This window comes from Urocitellus parryii, chromosome 10, assembly GCF_045843805.1.
Source record: "Urocitellus parryii isolate mUroPar1 chromosome 10, mUroPar1.hap1, whole genome shotgun sequence".
Classification (NCBI taxonomy): Eukaryota; Metazoa; Chordata; class Mammalia; order Rodentia; family Sciuridae; genus Urocitellus; species Urocitellus parryii.
Window position 1 is genome coordinate 74,135,041 of NC_135540.1, and position 19,426 is coordinate 74,154,466.

Genomic DNA, 19,426 nt, shown 5'->3' on the forward strand with positions numbered 1-19,426 from the left:
TCGGAAAATAATAGAGTATTGCCAGGGAAAGGTATATTTTAATCACAAGCCCCTTATAGATGTGAAATAGGAACTGTTCTAAATATCTTTTTTCTGTTCTAAATATCTTTCCCCTAGAGAAGCATGGAAAGAGGTTGGAATATGCTTTCTGAAGGGCCCAGAACAAGCTTTTGATCTCACCTGAGCGTTTTGACACTGTGTAACTTGATAGTAAACAAATTATGTCATATACTTGGTGTGCATGCCTTAATAATTTCTGAAAAGCCACTAGAGGGCGCTACTCTGTAAGGAAAATAAAAGTGCCTTCTTACAGTAGCGTTCAGTCTGCAGCCGCGACGTCTGATGTCAGGGGCTAGAACCGAGATCTCCACTGTGAGTATCTGGGTACAATTTACTCATTTATCGTTTGTGTTGGAAGTAAATAGCAATAGTTTAGGTAAGCCACAAAAGTTGATTCAGATAAAATCCTAGTCTTGTCTTTCAGTAAATATTTCTATCAATTCTGTAAGGGAAAAGCTGAGAATATTTGTTACCAAACAAAATTGTGAGGCTGTATGACTTTCTTATGAGAGATAAGCTGGTTTCAGTGTGTGTGCTGTGTTTTTACTAGGTAGCTGTTGTTTTAAGTTTGGGATAATGATTTTATGCTGTCTTTGGTAGTCTTTACTATAAGGTTTGGTATAAGGAAGATCTTCTTGCATTATTTTTGTCCTCTGAAAGATGATATTTCAATGATCCAAAGGTCACAAAAATATTCAGGTGGTGAGGTACAGATAAATTAAGTAGGTGACCTTCGTTTTTTGTTACTCCGGATTTAAAGCAAATTATTCCAACAAGAGGTTGTATTAAGTGTCGGCATTAATTATGAAAACCAGCCTGTAGTGTGAAGCTTCTATTCAATGGCAAGTGCGTCTTGGTGGAGCCAATTACCTAAGGATGAAACATAGACAGCATGGGTTTTGTCAAAAGATTTCTGCAGATTAACTATTGTCTTTTCAGCTGACCTCTAGGTAATGATAGAGCTGGAAGAAGATTGTCAATAGTTGGGTGAGAGAAAGAAATATAAGGGACACCTACAAAAATTCTAGATTTCCAATAAAAGCATACTATACAAAAAGTGAGGGTCTCATTTTTTGATCCTGAGAGACGAGTTAGCTTCCAGGGGGATTTTTCCTCCCACTTCATATTAGTTCCTAAATATTAGAGTTTGGGTAAAGTGTTTCTAGTTTGTTTTGCATTAATAAAAAATGATTGAAAAGTTTCAGACAAAATTTAACTGGAAGAGTCCAAGGGTCAAGTCCTTTGAGTTCTTCATAGCCAAGGGAACTAATCAACAGTCTGGAGTGGACACGGTGATTAAACTAGAATGTGTTCATGGCAATGGCTTCTCTCTCTCTCTCTCTCTGTGTGTGTGTGTGTGTGTGTGTGTGTGTGTGTGTGTATCACACTCCACATGCTCAAATATGCTTGATTACAACTTTAAGAGATCATGTCAGTCAGACAGAACCTTTTCATTCTCCTCTTAGCCTACTTTAATTTTTAGTGTTAATCCACCGTCTTTGATTTGTTTGCATGTTTATCTTTTCAAACTGCTGTTTAGGTTAGAAAGCTATTTGGTGGGAGAGGTGCAGGGGCCAGGATGTTCTGATACTATTCAATTCCATATTTCAACTCCTGTTCAGATAATTTGATTCTGGTTGTAGTTGAGTAGCACTAAAATTTGAAAAATTATTTTTCTATCCATCTTTTTCATTAATATAGATTATTATTATTATTGTTATTATTATTATTATTATTATTATTATTTTACTTAAGTTCACTTGAGGAGAGAAATAAAATGGAGTTGAGATTTCTCCTTGTTAATATTAAGGGAGCAAGGAAAGTCAAATTTATCCTCTTCTATTCAGTTGGATGAATTGGTCCATACAATGGATCAGAAAGGGAGTTATAATGTCTGGGCTGAGTTTTCATGGAGGAAATACCTATTTTAATTTTCCAACGGTATGAAAGCATGGACTATAGAAAAGAACATTTAATTATAGGAAAGGTGAAGGTGGGGCTTTATCACTCTGGTTCTTTCTGCCATTCCTAGTTGTGGCCAGTGGCTTCCTTTGGCTAAACCTTATATGTCCTTAAGGATATGACTAAGCTTTAGATTTTTTGTTTTGTTTTTGTTTTATAGGAAAGAATGGCATCTGTTTGCTTACATCAGAGACATACAGAAAGAGTGCCCTTAACTGTAGAAGCCCATAAAAATGTTGCCATGGTCTCTGTCAGTGTGGCCACCAAAATGGGCTTTATGAGATTAATTGGTTGGTACTGGGAAAATTCCCTGCTTAATTTCCTATTCCTTTATTTTCTTCAGCCTTCTCACTTCTCATTCTGTCCATTGTGAGTTTGTAGGTGACCATATTGAATGTTTCATCCTGGGAACAGATGCTGAAGTTGTGCTGATGAGGGAGATAGGGAAAGGTGGTTCACCTTCCTAGGCATTGTACAGATCACCACTGCCAACACCTGCATCTGTGCTTCTGCTTTTGATTTTTTCTTCATAAACTTCAAGACATATTATATTGTTAATCTCTCAAGTTTATAGACATATACCTGAGCGAATGTGAAATTGGAAACCCTGGACTTATTTTCTGCTTATACTTTTTCATTTGGAAACTTGAGGGAAGCAAGGTTTTTCTGAGGCTTCTTTTGGTGTAGATCTATAACTCTCAAACCCTGGATCTAGACTTCCCTTTATTACCTTACTGGACTATTATCATTAGAGAATCTTCCTCTTTTACCTTATATATCCTTATGCAAGCCCAAAAAATGACAGCCTTGGTTTGCCTGCCTTGATCTCTCTCTCTCTCTTTCTCTCTCTCATACACACACACAACTTCAATTTTATCTATCTATCTATCTATCATCTTTATGGGAAAACAGATGGAGAGCAAAGAGATCAAATATCACCTTTATCCTTTATGAGTAATGAGACTAATATTGGAGAATGAACCTAAGGATGGGACAATAATGGGATCCTAATACCAAACAACAGGGTCTTCCAGAGTCTACTTGGAACCTTCTTGGTAGGAGACTGATCCTGTTGAACCTAAATTCATGCTGGAGCCTATGTACCTTCTAAAAGCAGCTGGCTCCCTCAGGAATGTAGGGAGAAAGGGCTGAGCTACACTTACCTATTTCTTTTCCCATACACATTAGTCCAGTAACAGATTCACTTTCTAAGATGAAAAACTTTGGGAAAACTCCATTAGAGAAAATTCAAGGGCGGTAAAGAATTATCACAAACCCCAGCCTCTAGAAAGTCTTGAGATTTTTTACCTAATGGAGCCTAACCATCAAGTCTGTGGAAAGCAGATTGCTGCTGTTGTCTTAGAGGTCAAATCTGCAGTCTATCAAAGCAGACTTTTCCATCATCCTGAGGTTATTGTCCTACCACCAATGTCTGATTTTGGGTGGATCTGCCTAGTACCACTGGTGAGAGAGAAATCCTTTTCTCTTAGACATGTGTAAAAAGTCAATCTATAATAAAGCTGAAAATTCTCTCCCCTTTATATTCTCAACCCGAATTTTATCCAACTTCATTGTCCAAACTTATTAGAGGATTTGCAACGATAGTAAATGAACACATGAAGCTATTCCAATAATAACATGACAAAAACTGGAATTTCTGAATTTACATATAAATTTATGCCCATTATTAAATTCCTCCACAAACATTAAATTGCTAGTTGAAGTTATTTTGAATGTTATAGTTCAAGTGAATAAAACCCCAGACTCAAATTGTTTCACCTTTGTGATTTCAATGAAATTAGTGGGAAAAAAATCATTCCTTCCAATTGCTTATTCTGATTAGTTGTCAGTAAGGAGTTCTCCTCCGTTATTGGAGAAAATGAGTTTCCTTGGGCAGCTGCAGCCTGGACTATTTCTCACAGAATGGGTGTAGTTCCCACACAGCTTCAGAAACTGCATTAATTCAATGCCAAATTTCTAATGTGATTCGTTTTCAAAAAGGGATTTACATGATTATTATGGCATGGGCCCTTATTCCACCAAAATTAGAAAACAGCTAATCCCCAGCCCTGAGAACAGTTTTGACGGGGGAAATTGTGTTCTCTAACCTGGCATCAATGATGTCAGGACTTCTAGAAGAGATTCATTGACATCTAAGAATAGGGTGGACGGTGTTGATTGTAAGTCTGATTGAGATGCTACTCCATCCATGCCAATTTTTCAGAATTTACAACTTGAGAGCTTGAATTCAATTGGAAGAAGCCCCCTTTAAGGATATTCCCTTTAGCACTAAGTAATTACCAGATCTTGGGGGAAAATCTATTTATGCACATGGACTCTTCTAAAATGGGATAGCTGAGTCATGCTGGTCAAGCTTAGGAATTTGCAAGCATTTCTGCATTATTTGGCAAACCGCTGGGCCATGTGTTTTGGGCATCCTGATGTGATTTAATGTGGGTTCTGTCTAGAGACATGTCTTCCAGTTTCTCCTCTGCCATAGTATGGTGGTGGATCCATTGTTTTTGCTATGAAACAACTTAGCTCTAGGACCTCTTTCTCCAGATCACACCCAGTCCAACTGGAGAAAGACCCTCAGCAGATTTCTGAAATTGTACTGCCTTTTGCTATTTCTTGAAGCTTGTTGTCATCAGGAGATTTGCTGAGAATGGGTATTGTCCTGTGTTCATCAAGACAATGTATCTGACACAAAACAGTTTTAGCTAGAACCTCACATAGGGGTGTTTAAAAATATGTTTTGGACTTGAATGCTTGTATACTTTAAATATAGTTCCTACATTCACAGTTCAGAAACATATAAAAGCAATGAAAATTATTTCACCTATTGTTTGTAAGAGTGAAGAGTGGGAAGTCTGTGGCTGTACTGTAGCTGCCTGCTTCTGAGGGTCTCTGGAGCCCATGTGACTTTGTTTAAGTCTTGTGAACCTCAGTGTATGGAAAATCAGCCTCTCCCTGCATACAAATAATCACAGACCTGTGGACCAGCCACCTAAACTGCAGCCTCCACCAAATTTAAAACCCTCTAGTAACCTATTCCTTTAAAGCCCAAGGTCTAAAGCTGCTGCTTAGGCTGCATTGGTTATAAGCACACCACACAACTATGAAATGGCAGTTGCAAGGTGCCTTGTAAGCACCTACAAACCACCAAAGTCAACAACAGACACCCTCTGACCTGACCCAGTCTTTTAGTATGCAATGTTATTTTTACCACCCAAATCACACTCCATGTCTATTTCTCAATTTTCCTGGTTCAAGGCACCATATTCTAATACTTATTTGAATTGAACTTCAAGATTGTAGGCAAAGGTAAATGGATGGAGTTGGAGAAAAAAATGATAAGTGCAGTTAGCCAATCCCAAAAAACCAAATGCTGAGTGTTTTCTCTGATATAAGGAGGCTGATTCATAATGGGGTTGGGGGAGCATGGGATGATTAGATGAACTCTAGATAGGGCAGAGGGGAGGGAAGGCAAGATAGGAGGCATGGGAGTAGGAAAGAGATGGAAAGGTGGAATGAGATGGACATCATTACCCTAAGTACATGTATGAAGACATGAATAGGGTGACTCTACTTTGTGTACAACCAGAGATATGAAAAATTGTGCTCTATATGTGTAATATGAATTGTAATGCATTCTGCTGTCATACATAACAAATTAGAATTAAAAATAAATTGTAGGCAAAAGCAGAGGCTGTTCTCAATTTTTCTTAGAATAACAGAACTGAGCATCCGCACTCTCTAGTTAGCTGGGTCTTGAGAACAAGGAGGGCAGAAAGTACTGCTGTACTGATGTTCAGCTAGGAAACTCCCCGGTCAGATAACGCACTCCATTTTTGTGCACAAGGAGCTAGAAGTATTTAGGACAGATCTGTTCTCATGGAAAGCAAAGGACTAAAGTTCTAGTCCCCCTTATTAAGACTTGATTAGATTTTCCCCCTGTGGTCTCCTTTGAACCAGTTTCATTCTCCAGAATGAAAAAAAAAAAAAAAAAAAAACAAACTGAACAAATGAACACAAGAGACTTATATTTTCTAAGTAACCGAGAAGCTCGCCAGTCAAATAGCTCAACTCATGGATCAGCAATTTTAATACTGCTGCCAAATTTTGCCCAGGTCTTTACATACATTAACTGTGACAGATCTCTTCACCCTCACCATGTAAAACCTGGAAATGCTTGGATAAGTCTCATTTTCTAAAGGTAGGCCAGAAAGATTTAAAATAATATGGGTGGGAGGGGGCAACCCTGAATGAATAGGAAAATGATTTGCAGCACACAATGATAAGGGACATGTAATTACGTTAAATTAGGTAGCTGTGAAAGCACTTGGCAACCTTATAAAATACCATGTGAAGGTAAAGCTTTAGCTATTACATTCTGTGCAAATGGACTGCAATTCCAAGTCCACAATTTTCTATCAGAAGCCTTTGGTAGGAACTTTAAAGCTTTGTTCTATTCTTTCTGAACGAAATTGAGCCTGTGGAGTGTTGAATGATCTTTCTAAACCTCAGTCTATGTTCACCAACTTAATGAATGTTCAAATGGGACCAGAAGTTGGTTTGGTTCTCTTAAGGATTAGTGTTAGAAGCCAGGAGGTAACTAGATTCATATGAAATGTACCCTGTTGAGGCATGAGACCCTGATCAAGTTGAAAGCTTGGCCATAGAAAAAGTCTTACAACATGAACTCTACATATGAAAAAAAAAATACATATGTTTTGGAACCAAAGAGAAGTTAATTTACCTGTTTGTTTTCCTTGACTATAATATTAAGAAATTATTTGATAGGTAATTATTAGTTTAAAAAAGAAACATTAAATCACCATTTCAAAAACAGAACCATTTTTTCTGTTCATCTACTTCTATATAAATTTACTGTACACACATTTATCTAGAGAATTAACTAACAACTTGTTATGTTGCCATGATATTCAAATGTTTGGGTCAGTGATATATTCTCTTAAGTCTTAGTAAAGTGCTTCCTCTCAATGAAAAAAAAATTCCTAATGGGATTTATAGTCACTGGATTCCTATATAGTAAAACATGAATTGTTCTAACCCAAATGATATTTGAACATGACACAAATTTGAGAGAATCTGTAGGTAAGTTCAGTAAACTGCAGCTAGCCAAACCCAGCTGCATAGCAATTCACCAGCATACATACATCTCAAATATCTACCTGTATGGACATCTCACCTTGTGTTCTGAGCCACACCCACCGATGTCTTTCATTAGAACTTTCAGATAATCCTTTTTCCACTATTTCATAGCACCTAAGCTGAAAGTCTTCTTCAAATTCAGTTCTTTTTCAATATTCAATGCCATATTTATTGTGGTATTTGTGTATTTCATAACCATTTCATGTGTATAAACTGCACTAGCATATTTTTTTTGACTGTTTTTCTTTTTTAAATGAAGGATCTTTAGACAAAGTGACTCGACAAAATTTCCTGATTATATTATTAAATTAGAAAAAGGAAGTCATAGATGGCATAGTATAATCAACTTCATGTTCAAAAATTTATGAATATGTGTAAAAAAATGAAATTTATATATATTATCAAATGCATAAAGAAAACAACTAGAACTGTTGAGGTGGTTAATATGAAAAGACTGTTAAAAGAGGGTTAAACAAGAGGATCTGTACTCAAATTTTATAGTCCGCATATAAATCCAATTTCTGGATCAGGGAGATTATAAATAGTTGGTGAATGATTTAATGGGTTATAAAAAATTGATGGGCTCTATAATTTTAAAACAAAAAAGTAAGAAATTACAAAGAAACTACAACAATTAGAACCACCTAAAATCTGCCACCTAAAGAACTGTTATATATTCCTGGTGTGGATATGTATGTGTGTACATATAGTGGTATGGCTGAAATTCTTTTGAGTATTGTGACACTAACCCCATTTTCTCCTAAGCTCTGTAATTTTTATTGTGTGATATTACATAGCACAATAATTTTGAGGAATGCAGATGTTGCATTAAAGCAGAACTGACTAAATTTTAAATTCAGTTTTTTATATTATAGTTTGGAGCAATAGGTAATACAATTCTCTATTTCCCCTCTTCCTTCCCCACCAATTTTTTTGATAGTGCTGTTTGTTTATTTGTAAGTTTTGCTGGCAAGTTTTGGTGGGCAACAATCCTCTCTGCATTTGCATGAACTATGAAAGATTTCTTGAAGATACACACTTTTGAAGCTGGGCAGAAACCTGCAGTGGTCTTTCTCTAGGTTCAGATATGTTAATTGATGGCAGTCATGCATCCTTGCTTTTGTATGCTCTAAATTTGAAGAACATTTAGGAGACAAAAGGTACCACATATAAATTCAACAAATGTGTGTGTGTGTGTGTGTATGTGTGTGTGTGTGTGTGTGTGTGTGTGTATCTCACATGAGATATACATAAGCAAAATATATTTTCCATAATAATTTTGTTTTGTGTACCTGTCTTAAGGCAAGTGAATAATATCCCATATATGATAATATGCCTTTACTCTGATATTTATTGTTGCACTTTGTCTTTAGAAACCCTTATCCCATCGTGTGCCCTATTCTATGAATAACCACAATACATAAAATATAAATTATAGAAAAATATGCTCAATGATGCAAGAAAAATTTACTTGTTTTGAAAAGTTGAGAAGGAATATTGGTGTCTATTAACTTCTTTTCTGAGTGCTAGGAAGTGGACTACTGTGTTCACTGATAACTTATTCAATTCTCACAATATCCCCTATAATTTTTATTCTTTTTATTTTAACAGATGAAAATACTAAAGCTTATGGAAGTTCATTATCTGTTACAATCTCAGGTGGTGTTAAAGTCATGTGTCAATTTGGTTCCTCTGATAAGTGAACAGGAGGATAAGATTAGATTCACCAGAGGAATATTGAGGGAAATGCCTGTGAAAGATAAAGGGGGAGGGATATGGACTGAAATCTGGGAAAGGAGACAGAAGGAAGGAGGACTTGGTAGGAAGAACCTTAGACCACACAGAGTTCTGAGAAAGTCTCATTCACGATGTCTTGGGAATTTCTAAGCAAAAGAACCTTATTGGAGGAGTACAACTGCACTAGTCACCTTTATGTCATTACAAAACACTAAGCAACTAACTTATAAAAAGAAAACACTTAATTATTAATTAGCTCACAGTTTAGGAGGTTCAAAGTCCAAATTGGGTGGCCCCTTCTGGTGAGGGCAATAGATAGTAGCATATCAGGATAGGAATGTGTGTGTGTGTGTGTGTGTGTGTGTGTGTGTGTGTGTGTGTGTGAGAGAGAGAGAGAGAGAGAGAGAGAGAGAGACACTGAAGTCCCATAATTCTTTCTAAATGAATACCTACAGTCACCTAAGGTCCTCCTACTAGGCCCTACTTGTCAAAGGTTCTGCCACCTCCCAATAGCACCATCCTTGGGACCAAGCCTTTAACCACAATGGACCCTTTCTTTGGGGATCACTCAGCACACACACCATACCACTGGCGAGTTCTAATACCCCTGCTATGCTGACTCATTGGTTAGGTACAGCCCCTAGGGAAGTAGAGACTTATAAGTTGGAGCCAAATGTGGGGCCGCAGAAGGGTGCTGATCAACGGTGATCTTATGAGCAGATTTTTTGAAGGGTGATCCAAGCCATGTACTACGATGGCCATCACAGTTATAATTCAAGCCCAAATCTGCCTAGGTGGAAATTTCTTCTCTACATGTATAATATACAGAATTGCTAGCAGGGGTGGTTTCCTATCAATCAAAATAACTCTTTTAATTACTTCTAAATAATATAACCTATGTAAAATTTGTGGGTTTGAAATAAAACACTGACTTAAAAAAAAAAAGTCTAAATCCCTCCAAAACAGAAATTTTTTTTAGGCTTTAGCTTAAGAGTAAGGACACAGAAATAAGTTTTAAAAGTGGTGGATCTTAACATTTGCAGCACATAAGAGTCAGGGTGAGGAGATATTTAAAACTTTTCTCTGGCCAATCTGTACATTGGACTAATTAAACCAGAATATCTTGGGGGAAAACATAGGCATCAGTAATTTTTAAAGGTTCCTAGATGATTTCATTGCACATCCAAGTTGAGAGTTGCTATTGATTATTAAAAATTATCAACAGGTATAGGCAACTCTAAACAATTACTTTTCCTGAACAAAGTCTTTCCTAGGTCTAGGTTCTGAACTTCAAATTATTACATCTTTAAAACTTATTCTTTAATAAAGATTGTATTCTGCATTGTATTCTACAAAGAATATTTCCATTTATCCTATTGGCCTCTGATATGTGAAATCAGTGACATTTCTTGTTTCCAACGTTTGCTTGTAAAGGGTCGATATTCTTCTGTCTTGCACAAGGCATAGCTTGTCTCCAACCTCTATAAATAACATGTATTCCTGTGTTTAAGCAACACATTCAAGATAAACAGTGATGGCACAGCAAGTGTAAGGACAATGAATTAGCATTGGAGTGATCTCAATTTTGTCATCCTATCTGAAGACTTGGATTTGTGTTTACAGTGCAAATAGTAAAACAGGGACCATGAAATGTGACTTTTTTTGTTTCATACTTCTTACATTGATGTTGTCTTACATTCAAAAAACATCTTTAAAAATTATAAGTTACTCTCCTTTTTATTTTGTAATTTCTTTAGAACTAAAGAACCAATCAAGGAAATAAAACATTGCATCAGTATGATTTGGGAGATATGAATGGTTTGCATTTACTAAAATTCACTTTTTAAAAGAAACTGGCCAGATTCTATCATACACAAAATTTAATAAAAGAGAATATTCACTGTCTTTATATCTTTTCTAGCTATTGCTCATTCCATTTCATGATTATTACTGGAGATAATTTTGTTGTATTGAGTAGAAGACTGTTGAAAAGCCACCAGCTCTGTGTGCTAAATACTCTAGGTATGCCACTGGTTTGTAAAGAACTTGAAAGTCACTGTAATGGGCCTTATCATTTTCATCTATTGTACCTGTTTTTCCCTTTTCCATTCCTCCATCTTCCTTTGCTTGCTGCTAGCATACAATCCTCCAGGGCAGGAAATGTTTTGTAGAAAATGTAGGAAGGAGTCACTAATTATATTTACAATTCTGTTTCTTCCATGTTGTCAAAGAGGCTTAAAAGTATTGCTGCAGACCTGGTCGAGGATTAGCTGTGAAAGTCTGAAGAAATCAGGGAGATTGATTTGTCCAGAGCTCAAGGAGGTCTGATGAGTATTCTACTGAGAAAAGTAATCGGATTTGGGCTGTCAAAAGGAGATTGGACAGATTAAATGGTCACCATGTTCAATGAGTTCTGTTCTGCAGAAATGTCCAGACATTTAATTGCTCTTTAGTTGGTAAGCAAATCCTCCTTTTAGTGCACAGTTGAGGACGAAAGGGAAAACTGAGTCTCCATAGATTTAGAATACTAAAACATGAAAATAGAAGAACAATATTGGAAGGGTCATCTTACACCTCTATTCCTACTTCTTTAGTCTTCTAAAGAGAATGACTTCAAAACACCCTTGGAGAGATATGAAGGCAGAAAATAATTGGAAATGGTGTTCTGAGTTCTCATGTTGTTTCTGTACTGGACAAAAAAGAGGGACTGGGTAATAGGATCTATACAAGCCACTCTTTAAATTTCTTTAATGATGTCTTAAAAATTTACTTGAGTTATAAATATTTCACAATAAAATCTCCTGCTCTTGGTATTTTTTTGTGACAAGAAATAATTCCTGAAATCATATTGATTTTTCACAAAAATAAACTAAAGAAAATATCATGTGCTAAGACATAACACTAGGATACACATATCTATGTCACATTCTACATGGAAATAATTAGCACTGTTAAAGTGACCAGCACCATTTCAATATGCACATGTATTTTAATTTTGTGAATTTTGTTTATTAGGCTATCCTTTAGACATACAAAAAGTTAAACAGAATAAAATAATATATAACAACACTCAATATACCCAACATTCAATTTTAAAAAATTGCAGTATTTCTTCATTTTTGTCTCAGAGTTTTTTTATTTAAGAAATAAGACATTATGGTCACTGTTGAGTCCCTGTTTACAGCTTCCCCATCCTGTTTCCTTCTCTTTCTCTTTCCTTAGGGCTAAGCACTATCTTGCATTTTCTGTTTGTCATTATCACATATGATGGAGGTCGATGGAGGTCGCTGCTTCTAGATTCAAGCCCAGTAGACAGTAGCTTTATTTCTGCTTACTTCTTTGCATTTCACATCCACAGAAGTGATATCAGACACCTCTTAGGTATTTCAGACACTTTAGATCTTGTCATCACAACTTATCTGTGGAACCTTTGGTAATCCATTTTAGCCACAGCCACTGCTTTGTTGACCAACTGTCTTTGGAGACGTCAACAACCTTCACACACGTGCAACCAGATAGCAGGTCCAGGCACGGTCTCACCCCCTGTGTTACAATTCCTTGTTGAAGACAGGCAGGTATTGATAGCAGGCACAACCTAGAAGTATGTGTGAGTGGGTATGAGAGGAGTAAAAGGGCTGTGCAGTAAGGCTTTAACTACCGCGAGGTGAGAGCCTTCTTTCCTCTGTGGATTGGGAAGTCTACCATCTGACATCTCAGATCATCATAGGAGATGATCTATCAGTCATGCCTAATACCTAAAACTGGATTTTCCCTTTACCTGTCTCCTTCCTCTTTTTTTTATGTATTTCTGCTCCATGGGATTTTATCACTTAACAAAGTAGTAAGCTTTTGTCCTGGCATTGTTGGGAGGCCAGGTTAAAACAGAGATGTTTATCTTGTTCCAGCTCTGTCTTTTTGGCTTCATCTTTCCATATGAAGCTATCATTGCTATGTTTGGAGTAAAAGTGGTATAGCTTACTGTTCCTCTTCCTGGCTTGAAGTTGTTCATTCTATTTTTGCAATTGTTTCCTTGCTGAAAACATTACTTTTGTATTCACCATGAATTTTGTAGCATTAGTTATTCATATATGTCCTATTACATTTAAAGTGATATGAACATATTATTTTCAGACAGACATAGAAGAACATGATAGTCAAGTGGCACATGCCTGTAATCTCAGAAATTCAGGAGGCTGAGGCAGAAGGATAATATGTTTGAGTCCTTCCTTGACAATTCAGTGAGACCCCCATATCAAAATCCAAATAAATTTAAACAAAGTGCTGGGGATACAATGCCAAAATACTCCTGGATTCAGTACCCAATACCACATCCATCTATCTATCTGTCTGTCTGTCTATCTATCTATCTATCTATCTATCTATCTATCCCATCATTCTTTTTCCTTTTTCTAAAATGTTATCACTAAATTCCCAGTACTTGGACAACCTTTCTTATTATGCTTTGAGCCTATTTGCATCACTACGTATAACTCATTTAGGATTTTTTCCATATAACTGTCTTTCTTCTAAGATTATGAATTTCAGACAGAAATTGTGTCTCATTCATATTTGCCAACAGTACAGTGCCTGGCCCAATTGGCTCTTAGTTAATGAATATGGAATATATCTGACATTTGGCGTTCACATAGATAAACAGACATACACATTTAGGGTATTTACATACAATTCCCTTGACTTCCTCCCTGAATTCAGAACACTATCAGAGGATTGTTGGCAGCTCACTGTTGTGTTGGCATGTGCGATTCCTGCTGTTGAAAGCAGCTGTTTGAACAAACATATTTACCACTGTGTTGGTTTTCCTGGAAAAGGGAATACTCTGCAAATAGCATACTTCCAGTAATTCAAGACATAATTCATAATGGGGACTCTGTAATATCATGAGAAAAGTGTCTCATTAGCAATAAAAGCTATTAATGTCAGTCTTCTTAATGAAGGATTGGAATAGCATCCCTAATTAGACTGGAAAGGGCAAAAATGATGCAATCCACACTGTGATTGGAAAGTTAGTAAATGATTGAGAAAAGCTGAAATCTAAAATGCCTCCAAAGCTGACAATTTGGATAATATGAAAGGATAATTTGTATCATTTTATGAGACAGGGAAATAGGGGAAAAAAGGGAAGAAGCATAAGAAAGTAGATGAGCCTGGACTATAATAACTTTAATGTTAAATAATATCCATTCACTCAAGAATTAATTCATTCAATTTACGCTGAAAACCTGTTATTGCCAGACACTGTGGTAAGCTCTGAGTGCACACACGGTATTGTCTCCTTAAAGAACTTGTGTCATCAAGTTTTCAAGTGACTCAAATCCAAGTGGAATAATGAATTTTTGTTATGTCAATAATACAAATTAAAGACATATTATTGAATAGGCAACATTGGCCCCCAAAGTAAACAGATGAAATTTAATAAAAATAAATTTGTGTAAAAAATTCTTGGTTTCTATTAGTATACCATGACTTCTTCCTTCTCCCAAATCAAAAAAAATATTCTTAAGCTATATTAATACATATGTGCATAGAAACAAGGATTGTAGAACATATTTATAAAATCAAGAATGCATAAACTTTTCAGTCCACATCTAGGGTACTGTGTTCAATTCTAGGTGCCATGTTCTTAGCACTAGATAGTTAACCAGATAAACTTAATTCTGTGACACATGGAGAAGCATAAAAGGGCCTAGTCATATTTAGGAGAAATAATACTTTATAGTGTTTGGCCTCACTGCCCAATACTAATGTCAAAAGTGAGACCATTTTGGTAGAGAATACTAACTAAGGAGGGAGGTTTGACACATTATAAGATTCAGAAGTCTAAGAATTAAAATCATCTGTGTGAATGAGAGCTGTTCACACAAATCTGTGTGAGGGAAGCAGCAGAAGATGCTCCTGGTAACAGTGGTGGACTTTATTGCTTGCATAAAGAATTAACATTCTAGCAGCCAACCATTTAACTACAGTGTAAAATCTGAAAGAAAAAGAAAAGCACAAAGGGTTCTATATATATACATATATTTTTTTTTCTTTTTACCAACTTGAAGACTAAAAAGGAGGAAGGAGATCCATAAAATAACTTTGTGCTTCAATGCTCCAAGCATTTTTTCTTTTGTTTTCAGTTGTGCTGTGGGATGACATTCTTATAGAGAAGGAAAACAAAAAGAAAGATCAATTTATAAGGTTGGTTAAAGAAAAAATCGTTACGGTTGCACACAGATAAAAAGGTCATGTTTTAAAATTATTCTATCCTAGGCTATATTAAAAGAGAGTAGAATTTCTTTAATAAGGGTCTGATAGGAGAACATGATGGTATATACATTTAACTCTTTGTAGCCCAGTTGAATTTGCAAAGCTAAAAAAATATTTGTAAGTGGGTACTCACTGATGTTTACAATTATTCATATTTAATTCATTTGTCTATTTATGCACTTTTTCATCAAATATCTGTTAAGAGACTACTAAAACTAGGAAATAGGGAATATAAATGAAAGGTTATGTGTGTGAAATAACTGAAATTATAACAAGGGAGGCAGGAGGTATACAAGTAATTAGGCTGCAATGTGATAAGTGATGTGGAAGAGGCAGGGGTAGCCCTGAGTAAGGATGATTAACTCTGCATGGGTTTGAGTGGGGCATAAAGAATTGACCCTAAAGAATGAAATTCAGATGGAGGAGAATGAAATTTCAGAATGAAATTTCAGCATGAGGGTGCCATGTGTGCAAGTGCACAAAAGCAGAGCACACTAAAATCTAAGTGTTTCCAGGATTCTGTAAGTAATTCAATAAAACAATAGCAGCAGCAACAAAAATACTTAACTAATATTTTCTGCGGATTGTGTCCAAGGATACCTTTCTAGGCACACTATATGTATTAAGTAACCAAATTTTCATAGCAATCTGGAGCAGTCTGGCTCCAAATCTTAACCTTTAGCTTTCACGTTATGTGCTTTCTTGAAGAGATGGTTCGAGAGTTGATTGAGTATTGTTTTTCAGAGTACAGGAGATGGAATATCTTTGAACTAAGTGAAAGTGGAACCCAGTGACATAGCTGGAATATTCGCATGCTATAGCTGGGAGGGCAAATTGTTACACATGGTTTAGAAAGCAGTTTGCTGTTATCTTGTAAAACTGTGAAGGTTCAACCCTAGTTTAGACACAATAACTGTACTGATGCATATGGTCTAGAGAAACGTCTGCTCTGGCAGACAAGTAGCATGTTCGTGGCAGCATGTTTTTAATACCATGCACATGAGAAGCAAACCTCCCAATGTCCATCATCAGCACATGAGCAGTTATAGCAGGATAGGTAAAAATATTGTGGTATCTACATAGTGGACTATTACAGCAGTATAAATGAATGAGTTATAGTGACACCATGGGGCAATCTCAGTGAGATTACTTTGAGAAAAAGAGCAGATTGCAGAATAAAGCACATATGTGTAAAGGTCAAAATATGCTAAAGTTAAACAAAAGGCTGTGCATAGATACAAGCATATCTGAAAATAATAAATAAGAGAAGGAGAATGGTTAAAAATTTAAATCACATGTCCTCTTAAAGGGAGGGTAGGAGAATAAAATGTGGTAGGATGGTGAGTAGGTCATATTAAACTCACTGTGTTATCCTTTAAATGATTATTCAAAAATATTCTTTTGTATACTTAATGATTACCACATTTCATAAAATTTTAGGCCAAAATTTTTTATGCTTTAATATTTCTAAAACTGAGATGCATCTTAAAATTGTTAGTATTGTATAAAAGTAATGATCAGTGATTTTCTTAGTCATTCATAGGAAACAATGGCATGTCTTGTAACTGAGGGCTTCTTGGATCTAGTGAAATACTGTAAGATAACATATTTTAAGAAATGATATTCTGGGGATAATTCTAATAATTCCCTGGCATCTATGTCATGAATATGTAGAGAAATGGATTTGAGATCAGAGTGGTGGTTGGCACTAGATCATCAAGGAGCTTGCATGCCATTGCTAGCAGTATTCACCTTCTAAGAAATGGGAGCCTATTAAGGAGTTTTTTGAAGGAAAATAACATGATAAATGTATATGGCTTTATAAAGAAAATAATATGGCTTCTTAGAACTTAATTATGATACTGTCCTGAATTGATGACTCTTATTATAATGCTTCAATTTTCAAACAGAACTCTTTAAAAACCAACAACAGAGAACTTGAAGTACAATGAATGCAACATTGGCTTTTATTTATTTATTATTATTATTTTTTGACTGGAGTTGAAGTTTATTGAGACAGATCACAGGCACAGACTGGGGACGCGGTGGAGGAGGGGGTGGGTGACTGGGGAGGTTGGAGGATCTTGGGGAACCACTCTTCACTTCCCCCTTCCTCCCCCGCCAGCCCTGGACTCCCAGAAGAAAGGCAGAGGTGGTGAGCGAGACAGAGGTGGCCTGGGACACCCAGTCTCCTCTCAGCGGTCACCATCAGATCACTCGACCATGCTGCTCAAGATGAGGACCTTAACCTCCCAGGAGAAAAACTGGGTAGATTTGAGCCTTTCCCCCAATACAAATCGTACCCAAATAGTGTGGTGTGAAAAAACACGGGTCTGTGGTCCCCAGGGCTGTTCCTGAGAAGGTTGGAGAGGGTAGCAGGGATGGGGATGGGGCAGCGAGAGGACTGCAGGGCCCCCGGCATGCACGTCTCAGAGGCTAGTACCTCCGGCTGGACGTCTTGACCGTGGTGGTCTTCCGCAGGATGGAGGTGCCTCCGGAGCCGGCCCTGCCTTTGACATTGCCGTAGCCCATGTTCGTGCTGAATCCAGCCTTGAAGCCACCCCCGCTCCCACCTAGGGAGACGCCACCCCCAAAGCCAGCCGCACTGCCTCCAACCATGGTGGTGGAGTTGCCAGTCACAGAAATGCTGACAGCGCTGGGACATTCTCCAGACATCCTGCTCTCCTCGCTCTCCAACAGCTTGCGGTAGGTGGCGATCTCCACGTCCAGGGCCAGCTTGACGTTCATGAGGGCCTGGTAGTCACGCAGCAGCCGGGCCAGGTCCTCCTTAGCCTGGTGCAGGGCCGTGTCCAGATCCCCGAGCTTCTTCTTCGCATCCTTGAGCGCCATCTCCCCACGCTGCTCCGCTTCGGCGATGGCCGCCTGCAGCTGCTGACACTGCTTCTTGGCCGCATCCACCTCACTCTGCAGCCTCTGGATAGTGCGGGTAAGCTCCGCAATCTCGTTCTTGGTGTCCCACAGGGTGTCCCCATGCTTCCCAGCGGTCACCTGCAGCTCTTCGTACTTGGTCTGGTACCAGGCCTCGGCCTCCGCCCGGCTCCTCTGGGCGATCAGCTCATACTGGGCCTTGACCTAGGCAATGATGCTGTCCAGGTCCAGGCTGCGGTTGTTGTCCATGGACAGGACGACATTGGTGTCAGACACGTGGGTCTGCACTTGGCTCAGCTCCATTTCGTAGAGAGCCTGGAGGAAGTCAATCTCCTGGGTCAAGGAGTCCACTTTGCCATGCAGATCCATTCGGCCCATATACGCAGCATCCACATCCTTCTTGAGCACCACAAACTCATTCTCCAAAGCGGTGCGCTTGTTGATTTCATCCTCGTACTTGTTCTTGAAGTCCTCCAGGAGATCTTGCACGTTCCTCAGCTCCAAGTCCAATCTCCCCCGCTCGTCCTGCTTGCTATCCAGCTGCCTCCGCAGGCTGCTCAGGAAGGCCTCAAAGATGGGCTCCAGGTTGTTTCTGGTGACACCCATGTTCTGGCTTTGCTCCTGCAGCAAAGCCCACTTGGTCTCCAGCACTTTATTCTGCTGCTCCAGGAAACGTACCTTGTCGATGAAGGAGGCGAACTTGTTGTTGAGGGTCTTGATCTGCTCGCGCTCCTGGGTGCGCACCCGCTGGATCTCTGGGTCTATCTCCACATTGAGGGGGGTCAGCAGGCTCTGGTTGACAGTGACCTCCTGGATTCCCCCTGGAGGACAAGCAGGCCCGAAGGTCTGCCTGCCAGCCCCCAGGCCCATGTAGGCCCCACTGCCAAAGCCGAAGCCCCCCAGAGCCCGGCCCGAGGAGCCCCCTCTGGCCACACTGACAGAGATGCTCTTGCTGCCTCCCAAGTTATAGAGGCTCAGGCTGCCAAAGCCACTGGTGCTGGGGCCACAGCGAGCCCCCCCCCCCCCCCCCACCGCCACTGCTCCGGGACCTGGTCACCGAGCTGAAGCTGGTGCGGGTTCGACACCCGCCCCCTCCGCTGGCTGAGTTGGAGCTGAAGCCTCCTTTGGTTGAGTAGGTTTGCCGAGACAGGGAGGATCTCATGGCTGGCAGAGCGGCCGAGAGCGGGCTGAGAGCAGGAGGCAGCGCGGAGCTGCTGAGCCACCCAACATTGGCTTTTAAAACAATGTGGATCTCATGTAAGGAGGCTGGGCTTCTCCCACCATCTGATAGCACAGGTGCCTTCTTTCTCTGCTTGGGGTTGTTGGAGAGGAA

At 38.6% G+C, this 19,426-nt stretch overlaps 1 long non-coding RNA gene and 1 pseudogene across 1 annotated transcript in view; one reads left to right on the forward strand and one right to left on the reverse strand.

The window, feature by feature from the left end:
* Positions 1-306: 306 nt before the first annotated feature.
* LOC144257283 (uncharacterized) overlaps positions 307-19,426 on the forward strand; it is a 362,905-nt gene continuing 343,785 nt past the window's right edge. Inside the window, exon 1 of the long non-coding RNA XR_013344417.1 lies at positions 307-372. This is a non-coding gene — a long non-coding RNA (uncharacterized LOC144257283). The remainder of the gene's footprint in view (positions 373-19,426) is intronic.
* On the reverse strand, positions 17,641-19,255 carry LOC144257248 (keratin, type II cytoskeletal 79 pseudogene; annotated as a pseudogene).